Here is a 10,921-nt window from a genome sequence, read left to right as displayed (position 1 = left end):
CTGGAGGGCCTATGAACTAGCTTTAGCCCCACTCAGCTACAGTCCAGGGGCCCCTGGAAACCCTGTCTCAGACAGTCACCTATGGACAAGAGAGTGATTGTGGAAGTCCAGGTTTCCAATGAAAAAGTTCCAGCACAATGTTGGAACAGCAATGTTTGAGTTTGGATGCACTGGAAAGGGGAAGAGGAAAAGTTTGATTTTACTTACGTCAATCCTCCTTCAAGGTGGCACACTTAGGGCCAAGAGGGATCTTGTTGGGCTGTAATTTTTTCCACTTAAATACCTCATTTTAAACAATGGTTAACTTATCTATACAGAAAATCAATAGGAAAATGTTTGGCTTAAACTACACTTTAGACTAAATTTACCTAATAGATGTGAACAGAACATTCCATTCAGCAAGAGCAGAATACACATTCTTCTTGAATACACACAAGACATTCTCCAGGATAAATTATATGATAGGTCACAAAACAAGTCTTAGCAAATTAAGAAGACTGAAATCATACTAAGGATTTTTCCAACCACAATTGTATAAAACTAGAAATCAATAACATAAGGAAACCTGGAAAAGTCCAAGTATGTGAAAATTAAATGACATACACCTGAAGAACCAATGTGTGAAATAAAAAAAGGGAAATAAAAAATATAAAATAAAAAATATATTAAGAGAAATGAAAATGGAAGTTCAACATCACAAAACCTATAAGATGAAGCAAAAGCAGTTCTCAAATGGAATTTTATCCCTTTGTCTACATCAAGAAACAATAAAGATCTCAAATAAAGAACCTAACTTTTCACCATAAAAAAAAAAACAACAGAAAAGACGGAACAAACTAAAGCCAATTTAGAAGAAATAACAAAGCTCACAATAAAAATAAAGACCAGAAAAACAATTTTAAAAGTCAGTGAAACTAAAAGTTGGTATTATTGAAAAGATAAAATAACAAACCTTTAGCTATAATAACTAAGAAAAAAGAAAACTCAAATAAATAAAATAAAAAATGGAAGAAGAATTACAACCAATACCACAGAAATGCAACAATCATAGAGGCTAAGAACAATTATATGCCAGGAAATTGGATAAATCAGAAGAAATGTATAAATTTCTAGAATCATAACCCAACCAAGACCAAATCATAAAAAGTAGCAAACCTGAACAGACCAATAATGCCTAAGGAAATTGAATCATAAAAATAAAACAAACAAACAAACAAACAAAAACCTAATGAAGAACCAGGACCAGATGGCTTCACTGGTGAATCCTACTGAACATTTAATGAATTAACACCAATTCTCAAACTTATCCAAAAAATTAAAGAAGAGTGAACACTCCCAAACTCATTAATGAAGGCAGCATTATCTTGATATCAAAGTCAGATCAGGACACCACAAGAAAAGAGAACTATAGGCCAATATACTTAATGAATATAGTTACAAAAATTTTCAACAAAATATTAACCAATTAAATTCAACAATATAGGGGTGCCTGGGTGGCTCAGTCCATTGAGTGTCTGAGTTCAGCTCAGGTCATGATCTCGTGGCTTGTGAGTTCGAGCCCCGTGTCGGGCTCTGTGCTGATGGCTCAGAGCCTGGAGCCTCTTCAGATTCTGTGTCTTTCTCTCTCTGCCCCTCCCCCGCTCACACTCTGTCTCTCTGTCTCTCAAAAATAAATAAACATTAAAAAAAATTCAACAGTATGAAAAGATCACATACTATGATCGAATAGGATTTATTTCTGGGATGCAAAGATCACAACACATGCAAACCAATAAATGTAATACACCACATTAATAGAATGAAAGACAAAAATCATATGATTGTCTCAATGCAGACAGTGCATTTGACAAAATTCAACCTACTCGCATGAAAATACTCTCAATAAATTGGGGTGAGAAGGAATTTATTTCAGCATAATAAAGGCCATATATGGCAATTTCATAACTAACACCATGCTTAACAGTGAAAATTTGAACATTATTTTCTCAAAGATCATGAAAATGGCAAGGGTCCTCACTCTCACCTCTCCTATTCAACTTAGTACTGGAAGTCCTAGCCACAACAATTAATTAGGCAAGAAGAAGAAATAAAAGGCAACCAACTGTAAGGGAAGAAGTAAACTTTGTGTGCATCTCTTTGTGTGCAGATGATATAATCTTATGCATAGAAATCCTAAAGACACCACCAAAACCTGATATAATTAATATTCAGTAAAGCTGTAGGATTCAAAATGAACATACAAAAATCAGTTGCATTCCTACACACTAACAGTAAAATATCTGAAAAAGAAAACAGAAAACAATTCTTTTACTATGACATTTAAAAAATTTTTTTTAACGTTTATTTATTTTTCAGACAGAGAGAGACAGAGCATGAATGGGGGAGGGTCAGAGAGAGCAGGAGACACAGAATCAGAAGCAGGCTCCGGGCTCTGAGCCATCAGCCCAGAGCCCAACGCGGGGCTCGAACTCACGGACCGCGAGATCGTGACCCCAGCCGAAGTCGGCTGCCCAACCGACTGAGCCACCCAGGCGCCCCTAGTACTATGACATTTTAACAAATGCTTAGGAATAAAATTTAACCAAGGAGATGAAAGACCTATACATTGAAACTGTAAGACATTGATTAAAAAATTGAAGAATACAAAAATAAATGGAAAGACCTCCTGTCTTCATGGATTGGAAGAATTAATATTGTTAAAATATCTCTATATCCAAAAGCTATCTATAGATTCAATGCAATTCTTTTTTTTTAAATGTTTATTTATTTTTGAGAGAGAGTGAGAGACAGAGCATGAGCGGAGGAGGGGCAGAGAGAGAGGGAGACACAGAAACCAAAGCAGGCTCCAGTCTCTGAGCCATCAGCAGAGAGCCCGATGCGGGGCTTGAACCCATGAACCGTGAGATCATGACCTGAGCTGAAGTCAGGCGCTTATTAGACTGAGCCACCCAGGTGCCCCAGATTCAATCCAATTCTTATCAAAAATTCCAATGACATTTGTCACAGAAAGAGAAAAAAAATCTAAATATTTATATGTATAGCCAAAGCAATCCTGAAAGTGGGCAAAAGCTGGAGGCATCACACTTACTCATTTCAAACAATATTACAAAACTCTATGCTTTGAAGCACTATGGTACTGGCATAAAAGCAGACACATAGACTAATGGAACAGAATGAAGAGCTCAAAAATAAACCCTCTTATATAAAGCTAACAAATATATGACAGGAGAGGCAAGGATACTCAATGGCAAGGATGATCTCTTCCATAAATGGCATAGGAAAAATTGGATAATCACATGCAAAAAAATGAAATTGAACTCTTACATTACACCACTCAAAATTAATTTGAAATGGATTACATACTTAAATATAAGACTATAAAACTTGTAGAATAAAAAAGGGTAAAAGTGTCTTGACATTAGCATTGGCAATGATTTTTTTGGTATGACACACAAAAAAAAAGGCAACTAAAGCTAAAATAAATAAATGAGACTACATAAAACTAAAAAGCAAAAGAAACAACCAACAAAATGGAAAAAAAAACAAACTATGAATGGGAGAAAAATATTTGAAAACCATGTATCTCGTAAGGGTTTAATATAAAAAAAATATATAAGGAACTCATACAACTCAAAAGAAAATAAAAACAATTTGGTTTAAGAATGTCAGGGGGACTGAATAGTCTTTCCTCCAAAGTACCTATATAAATTTCCCACAGATTTGAAAAGATGCTCAACATCATTGATCATCAGAGAAATGCAACTCAAAAACCACAGTATCACCCGCACCTGTTAGAATGGCTAGTATCAAAAAGGCAAGAGATAATTTTTGGCAAGGATGTGGTGAAAGGGAACCCTTCAGCACCATTGGTAGGAATGGAAATGTTTACAAACATTATGGAGTATGGAGATTACTCAAAAAATTAAAAAAAGAACTATCTCATGATGCAGCTAAGTGTTCTGAACCCCAGTTTCGAAGTTTGTGTGTGATGGATGGAGCTAGTTTGCAACAAGCAATTCTTCCTTACCAGGGGGATGTCCTACAGTTCAATTCAATTCTAACACTATCTACCAGGAGTTAGCATTAGATTCCACTGGTTAAGGGCTCAGTCTTACAAGACTGCTCTCTACTTCACTTACCAATTGCAAGACCAGGTTGTTACCTGTGTTTCAAACAAGTGGGCTACAAAAATGAACAAATCAGGAGACTATAGATGCCGGAGAGGATGTGGAGAAACAGGAATCCTCTTGCACTGTTGGTGGGAATGCAAACTGGTGCAGCCACTCTGGAAAACAGTGTGGAGGTTCCTCAAAAAATTAAAAATAGGCCTACCCTATGACCCAGCAGTAGCACTGCTAGGAATTTACCCAAGGGATACAGGAGTACTGATGCATAGGGGCACTTGGACCCCAATGTTTATAGCAGCCCTCTCAACAATAGCCAAATTATGGAAAGAGCCTAAATGTCCATCAACTGATGAATAGATAAAGAAATTGTGGTTTATATACACAATGGAGTACTACGTGGCAATGAGAAAGAATGAAATATGGCCCTTTGTAGCAACGTGGATGGAACTGGAGAGTGTGATGCTAAGTAAAATAAGCCATACAGAGAAAGACAGATACCATGTGTTTTCACTCTTATGTGGATCCTGAGAAACTTAACAGAAACCCATGCGGGAGGGGAAGGAAAAAAAAAAAAAGAGGTTAGATTGGGAGAGAGCCAAAGCATAAGAGACTCTTAAAAACTGAGAACAAACTGAGGGCTGATGGGGGGTGGGAGGGAGGGGAGGGTGGGTGATGGGTATTGAGGAGAGCACCTGTTGGGATGAGCACTGGGTGTTGTATGGAAACCAATTTGACAATAAATTTCATATATTTAAAAACAAACAAACAAACAAACAAATGGGCTACAGATGGGGGGGGTTCCACAACTGCCCACCTGGGTTCAATTAATTTGCTAAAACAGCCCACAGAACTCAGAATATCCACTAGATTACAAACTTATTACAAATTATATTAAAGGATAAAAATCTATATCCAGACTAAGAAATACACAGGGAAAAGTCCTGAACAAAGTAGTTTCTGTCTTGCAGAGTTTGGGGCTTGGCATGCTGGCATGTGTAACCTTCTGGTTCCTCAACCTTGAAGCTCTCTGAACACCCTCCTTTTGGGTTTTTATGGAGGCTTCATTACATAGGCACGGTTGATTAAATCATTGGCCATTGGTGATTGATTTAACCTCAGCCTTTAACCCCTCTCAGAAATCGGGGTGGACTGAAAGTTCTAACCCTCTCTTAATGGCTGGTTCCCCTGGCAACAAGCCCCATCTTTAAGGCATTTCCAAAAGTCATCTCATGAACATAAACTCATTTGTGGTTGAAAGGTGCTTGATACGCATAATAAGATACCTATTTCAATGGCTTTGAAGCATTTTCAGGATCTGAGGACAGAGAGACTAAATATTACAGCAAAAGATGCTCCCATTGCTCATATAGGCTCAGGACATTTCAAGGGTTTTGGGAGATGTGAGCTGGGAATGGTGGATGAATGGTGGGAGATATATATATATATATATATGAATGACATATATCATGGTCATCTGAATGGCCTATACATAGGTATTTATAGCAGCTTGATTCGTAATTGCCAAACCAAAAGGTTCTTCACTAGGTGAATGAATAAAAAACCATGATAAATCCAGGGATGCCTGGGTGGCTCAGTTGGTTAAGTGTCTGACTTCAGCTCAGGTCATGATCTCACAGTCCGTGAGTTCGAGCCCCGCGTCAGGCTCTGTGCTGACAGCTCAGAGCCTGGAGCCTGCTTTGGATTCTGTGTCTCCCTCTCTCTCTGCCCCTCCCCTGCTCATGCTCTATCTCTCTCTGTCTCAAAAATAAATAAAAATATTTAAAGCAATTAAAAAAAAACATGATAAATCCAGACAATGGGATGCTATTCAGCATTAAAAAACAACAACAAAATCAACTATCAAGATATGTAATTTTAGGGAGGAAACTTAAATGCATACTACTAGGTGAAGGAAACCAATCTGAAAAGGCTCCATATTATATGATTCCAACTATATGACATTCTGGAAAAGACAAAACTATGGAGACAATAAAAAAGATAAGTAGTTGCCAGGAGTTATGGGGGAGAAAAGAATGAATAGGTAAGGCATAGAGGATTTTTAGGATCATGAAACTACTCTGTATGATGCTATAATGGTGGATTCATGTCATTATACATTTGTCCAAATCTGTAGAATGTATAACACCGAGAGTGAACTCTAATGTAAACTATGGACTCTGAGTGATACTGATGCCACAATGTAGGTTCATCAGTTGTAATAAATGTGCACTCTGGTGGGGGATGTTGATAATGGGGGAGGCTATCTGTGTGTGTGTGTGTGTGTGTGTGTGTGTGTGTGTGTGTGTGTGTGAGTAGTGGTTATATGGGAGAACTCTATACTTTGTGCTCTATTTACTATGAAACTAAATTTCCTAAAAAATTAATTCTATTAGTTTTTTAAAAATTTAAGTAAGGTTAAGAAATCGGGAGAAACATTGTGATGTTTGTATTATATTGTACAGGTGGGTGGGAAGTCTCCCTCCGCTTGATAGCAAAGTGTTAGAGGCAGAGATTAATGAGTCAAAGCTAATTAAAGAAGTAATTGCTTCTGGGGATATACCCTAGGTAGGGAGGTAACTGTTTTGGAGGCTAAAAATATCATAGCTTAATAAAATAAAATTGCACAACTGAAAGGTAAGTAGAACAATAAAATGCCAAACATATTAAAATGTACTCTGTTTATTAGAAAAATAAATTGTATTCTGGAGTTCAATAAAAACCCAATTAAGGATTTTGGCTGGGCTTCACTGTTGTTGCAACTATTGTTACTTATTAATTGTTCTCTGGGGTCCAAAGATCTCTATACTGCTGAGGGTATCTGAGACCCTAAATTTCCTAGAGCAAGAGTAATTGGATATAAGGTTTTAAAATTTTTTGAAAACGTCCAAAACACTAATGAAAACTTCACCTCTATTCAAGTGATGGCTGTACAGACTAATTAAAACATTGGGTTCTTTTGCTTTGGGGGTAGAATTGTACCTATTCCCTGTGGGGAAACTGGCTAGCTCAGATATTTGTTATTTGTCTTCTATTAATAAAAAGGAGAAACAAATTAAGTATTCCCTGAACAATGCAGTTGGGCAGTCAAGATTTTTCTAAACATGGGATTCATTCATGAGTGAGCATAACCAAGGAAGTATTATATAGTGGGAATGTCTCTAAAATTCTCTTAAAGCGTCTTGTTCAAATTTTATGTCACCCAGATCCTTCCAACCACTTGCCATCCTGTTGGTTTCCTATATGCTACAGACACTGTCTTGTTCACATGAGTGAAATTTCAGTGAAGGATGATTAAATAGTGAGTAATTTAGATTAAGCAAAGGTGTACTTTTAGTTCTAGATTATTCAGACTGCTTTGACTTATTCAAGTCATCTAACATTTTACCATACAAAGGCTGCCCCTTCTAGTTCTGTGAACAGGTTTATGTAAGTTTACCATGCACAATAATATTTGGTCACTTCCTAACAAATTATTCAGAAGTTCTCATTGATTTTATTAAAAATTTTTTTAACATTTATTTATTTTTGAGAGTGAGACAGAGTGTGAGTGGGAGAGAGGCAGAGAGAGAGAGGGAGAGACACAGAATCTGAAGCAGGCTCCCAGCTCTGAACTGAACACAGAGCCCAACACGGGGCTCGAACTCATGAACCATTGGATCATGACCTGAGCTGAAGTCACATGTTTGACTGGCTGAGCCACCTAGGCGCCCCATATCATTGATTTTATTTGAGATCTAACCTGAATACTTCCTCCAGAGACTGGGCACACTCACCAAACAGCAACAGCACCAACCAACCAAACAAACAAAAAACATCAAACAAGCAAAAAACCCTGGTCCTTAGCAAAGATCTTAAATTAACACTTGGCACTCTATCAATGTCTTATGTCTTTACCAGAAGAAGGACTGAAACAAAAGAAAACAATAATTACATTATATCACAGTCAACTGATTCTTATAAAAATCATTGTATAGAGTCCAAAGCCTTTTCACAATGCTTCATCTCCTTGTTTCTCTATAGTAGATAACAGAGACACTTTTATTCTGATCTTGATATTCCCACTGCTCTGAATTTGACGTATCTGCCTGCCATTACTTCATCTGGTCTGTGACTCTTAATCAGAAGGTTCATTAACTGATGATTAAGTTGATAAACATTGATTCATCCTCTGTTACTTCATTAAGCTCACCCGCCAGTCCACTGAGATTTATTTTCTACTATGTCATTATTCACCTGTAAAATCTCTGGTCTTCAGCTTCAAAAAGTGCTTTGTAAGTTTTACATACATTTCATTGTCCTATTTTTTTTTTCACTCATCCAAAAGACCTGATAGAGTTTTCTTGTCTTTTTTTTCTTTTTGCAACAGAACACCAGCAACTTCACACTGAGACCTTTCTTTTTAATTTGCAGTAGCTCCTTCAAAGAGGAGGTGTTTTCCCCACATAATTTCTTTTCCAGGGGAGGACAAGTTTCATTTTGTTTAACTGAAATTCTTTGCTGTAAGTTTCCTCCGTGGTTCTGTGTCAGGGAAGAAAAATAATCCAGAGTGTGTATCACCTCACAATTTACAGCTCAGTTTTGTGATCAAAATATGATCTTTTACAGCAAATGCTAAATTGGAAAAATTCAATTTTCCGATTGACAAACAAAAGAATTCCAGATGTTTCCCAATGAGAAAGAAACTGGGCCATCAAGTATGAAGTGAAAAAATTGCTATCTTTTCCCTCTTTGCAAAACTCTTTGCTGTAGAACTCTGTTATTGAAAGGAAGAGCTTATGTAGATTCCTGTGTGAGCCAGCTTTCCTACCTCTCAGTTATGAAGATTTTATTTTTATTTAATATTTATGAAAAATGAACGACATGCTATGGTTATTAGAGAAAATACATGTAAACAAGTTACCATAATCTTGGTTAGAAGAATCACCAATGAAATGGGAGATTGAAATCCCATAGCTGTTTGTTTATTTGTTTGTCTGAGTTTTTTTCAGCTTTGAGATATAATTGATGTAAAACACTAGTAAGTTTAAGGTGTTGATGTGATAATTTGATATGTGTATGTATGGAGAAATTTTTGCCACAGTAAGTTTAGTTAACACATTCTTTACCTCACGTAATTACCATTTTGTTGTTGTTTTTAAGGGGAAAAGATTAAAACTATGTTCTCATTGCCACTTGCCCATAGCTTTTTATTATTTTATTTTATTTTTTATTTATTTATATTTTATTTGAGAGAGAGAGCACAAGAGTGTGGAGAAGGAATATAAGGATAGGGATAGGGGAAGGGAGAGGGAGGGAGGGAGGGAGGGAGGGAGAGAGAGAGAGAGAGAGAGAGAGAGAGAGAGAGAGAGAGAGAGAGAGAGAGAGAGAATCATAAGCAGGCTTCATGTCCAGCATGGAACCCAACGCAGGACTCCATCCCACCTTCCTGGGATCATGACCTGAGCCAAAATCAAGAGTTGGTCGCTCAACAGACTGAGCCACCCAGGCTTGGCTTTTTAAGCAAAAGAGTAAGTGCTCACTTGGGCAGCACATATACTAAACTTGGAATGATACACAGAAGATTAGCAAGGCCCTGGCACAAAGATGACTCAAAAATTCATGAAGTTTTCCATATTTTTAAGCGTTGGGTGATGTATGGAAGTGTTGAATCACTATATTGTACACCAGAAACTAATACAACACTGTATGTTAACTTCACTGGAATTTAAAATTAAATGAAACTAAATTAAAAAAAAAAGAGTATATCACAAGGGCAAGGTCACTTCCAGGATCTATGATAAAATGAAAACCTCTCTGCAGGTGGAACAATCAAGAAGGATACTCAAAACAGCAGAGAGAGATGCATTCTAACAGGTATGCAAGAAAAATGAATAAAAAAGCATGAGGGGTGATGCAAAGGACTGAAGACAGAAGAAAAAAAATGAGGAATTAAATTTAATCCAACCCAGCTGTGCCTGGGTGGTTCAGTCTGTTAAGCATTCAACTCTTGATTTTAGCTCAGGTCATGATCTCATGGTTGGTGAGATTGAGCCCCGTGTTGAGCTATGTGATGGCAGCAGAGCCTGCTTGAGATTCTCTCTCTCTCTCTCTCTCTCTCTCTCTCTCTCATCCTCTCACAGTCTCTCTCTCCCTCAAAACAAATGAATGAATGAATAAATAAATAAATAAATAAATAATCCACCCCAAACAAGGAATCTCACTAGCCTCTGTCTGTTCATTCTCCACAAAACAACTCCAGATCAGAACCTAGGATATTATCTTTGGCATAAATGAAATTTACACTATCTCAAGTTTCACTAGAAAGAATTCAGTTTCAATTGATTTTATATACTTTAGAAAAAATAGATGTGGTGAAGCTCTGCAAGTTTTAGCAATCGCCTAATAAGTTCCCTAGCCTATTTCAAATTCAATATACAGTATTTCTGGAAAGCATTAACTATGATAATTATACTGCCCATATATTCCCCTTTAATGTTTGCAATAACCAAAAGAAAATTAATGCAAGAAAAGAAATATAGATAATAATACTTTTCTTCTTAAGACATATCTTTCTAAGAGAGTTATTCTGGGCACCAGCTATAAATTACTGTACCCATTTAAAGCATTATAAAAATAAAAACTAGTGGCTAGTGAATGGAGATTTGTGCCACACAGGCTGTACTGCAGAAATAACTAGCTTTTTACAATGGGGACCTTCCCATTTACACAAAATAATTTCGAGTTATCTTTTTTTTCTTTATTTGACACCACAATGCCGTCATGACCTTCATCTACCCTGTGAGTTTTGGTAATAT

The 10,921-nt window shown here is 36.8% G+C and overlaps 1 non-coding gene across 1 annotated transcript; it reads left to right on the top strand.

The window, feature by feature from the left end:
* The first annotated feature begins 9,638 nt into the window (after positions 1-9,638).
* LOC131498699 (U6 spliceosomal RNA) lies at positions 9,639-9,745 on the top strand. Its single transcript, XR_009255569.1, has one exon. It is a non-coding gene; the product is annotated as a U6 spliceosomal RNA (small nuclear RNA).
* The last annotated feature ends 1,176 nt before the right edge of the window (positions 9,746-10,921 follow it).

This window comes from Neofelis nebulosa, chromosome 16 (genome assembly GCF_028018385.1).
Source record: "Neofelis nebulosa isolate mNeoNeb1 chromosome 16, mNeoNeb1.pri, whole genome shotgun sequence".
Taxonomy (NCBI): domain Eukaryota; kingdom Metazoa; phylum Chordata; class Mammalia; order Carnivora; family Felidae; genus Neofelis; species Neofelis nebulosa.
This window is presented reverse-complemented; position numbering and strand designations above follow the sequence as displayed.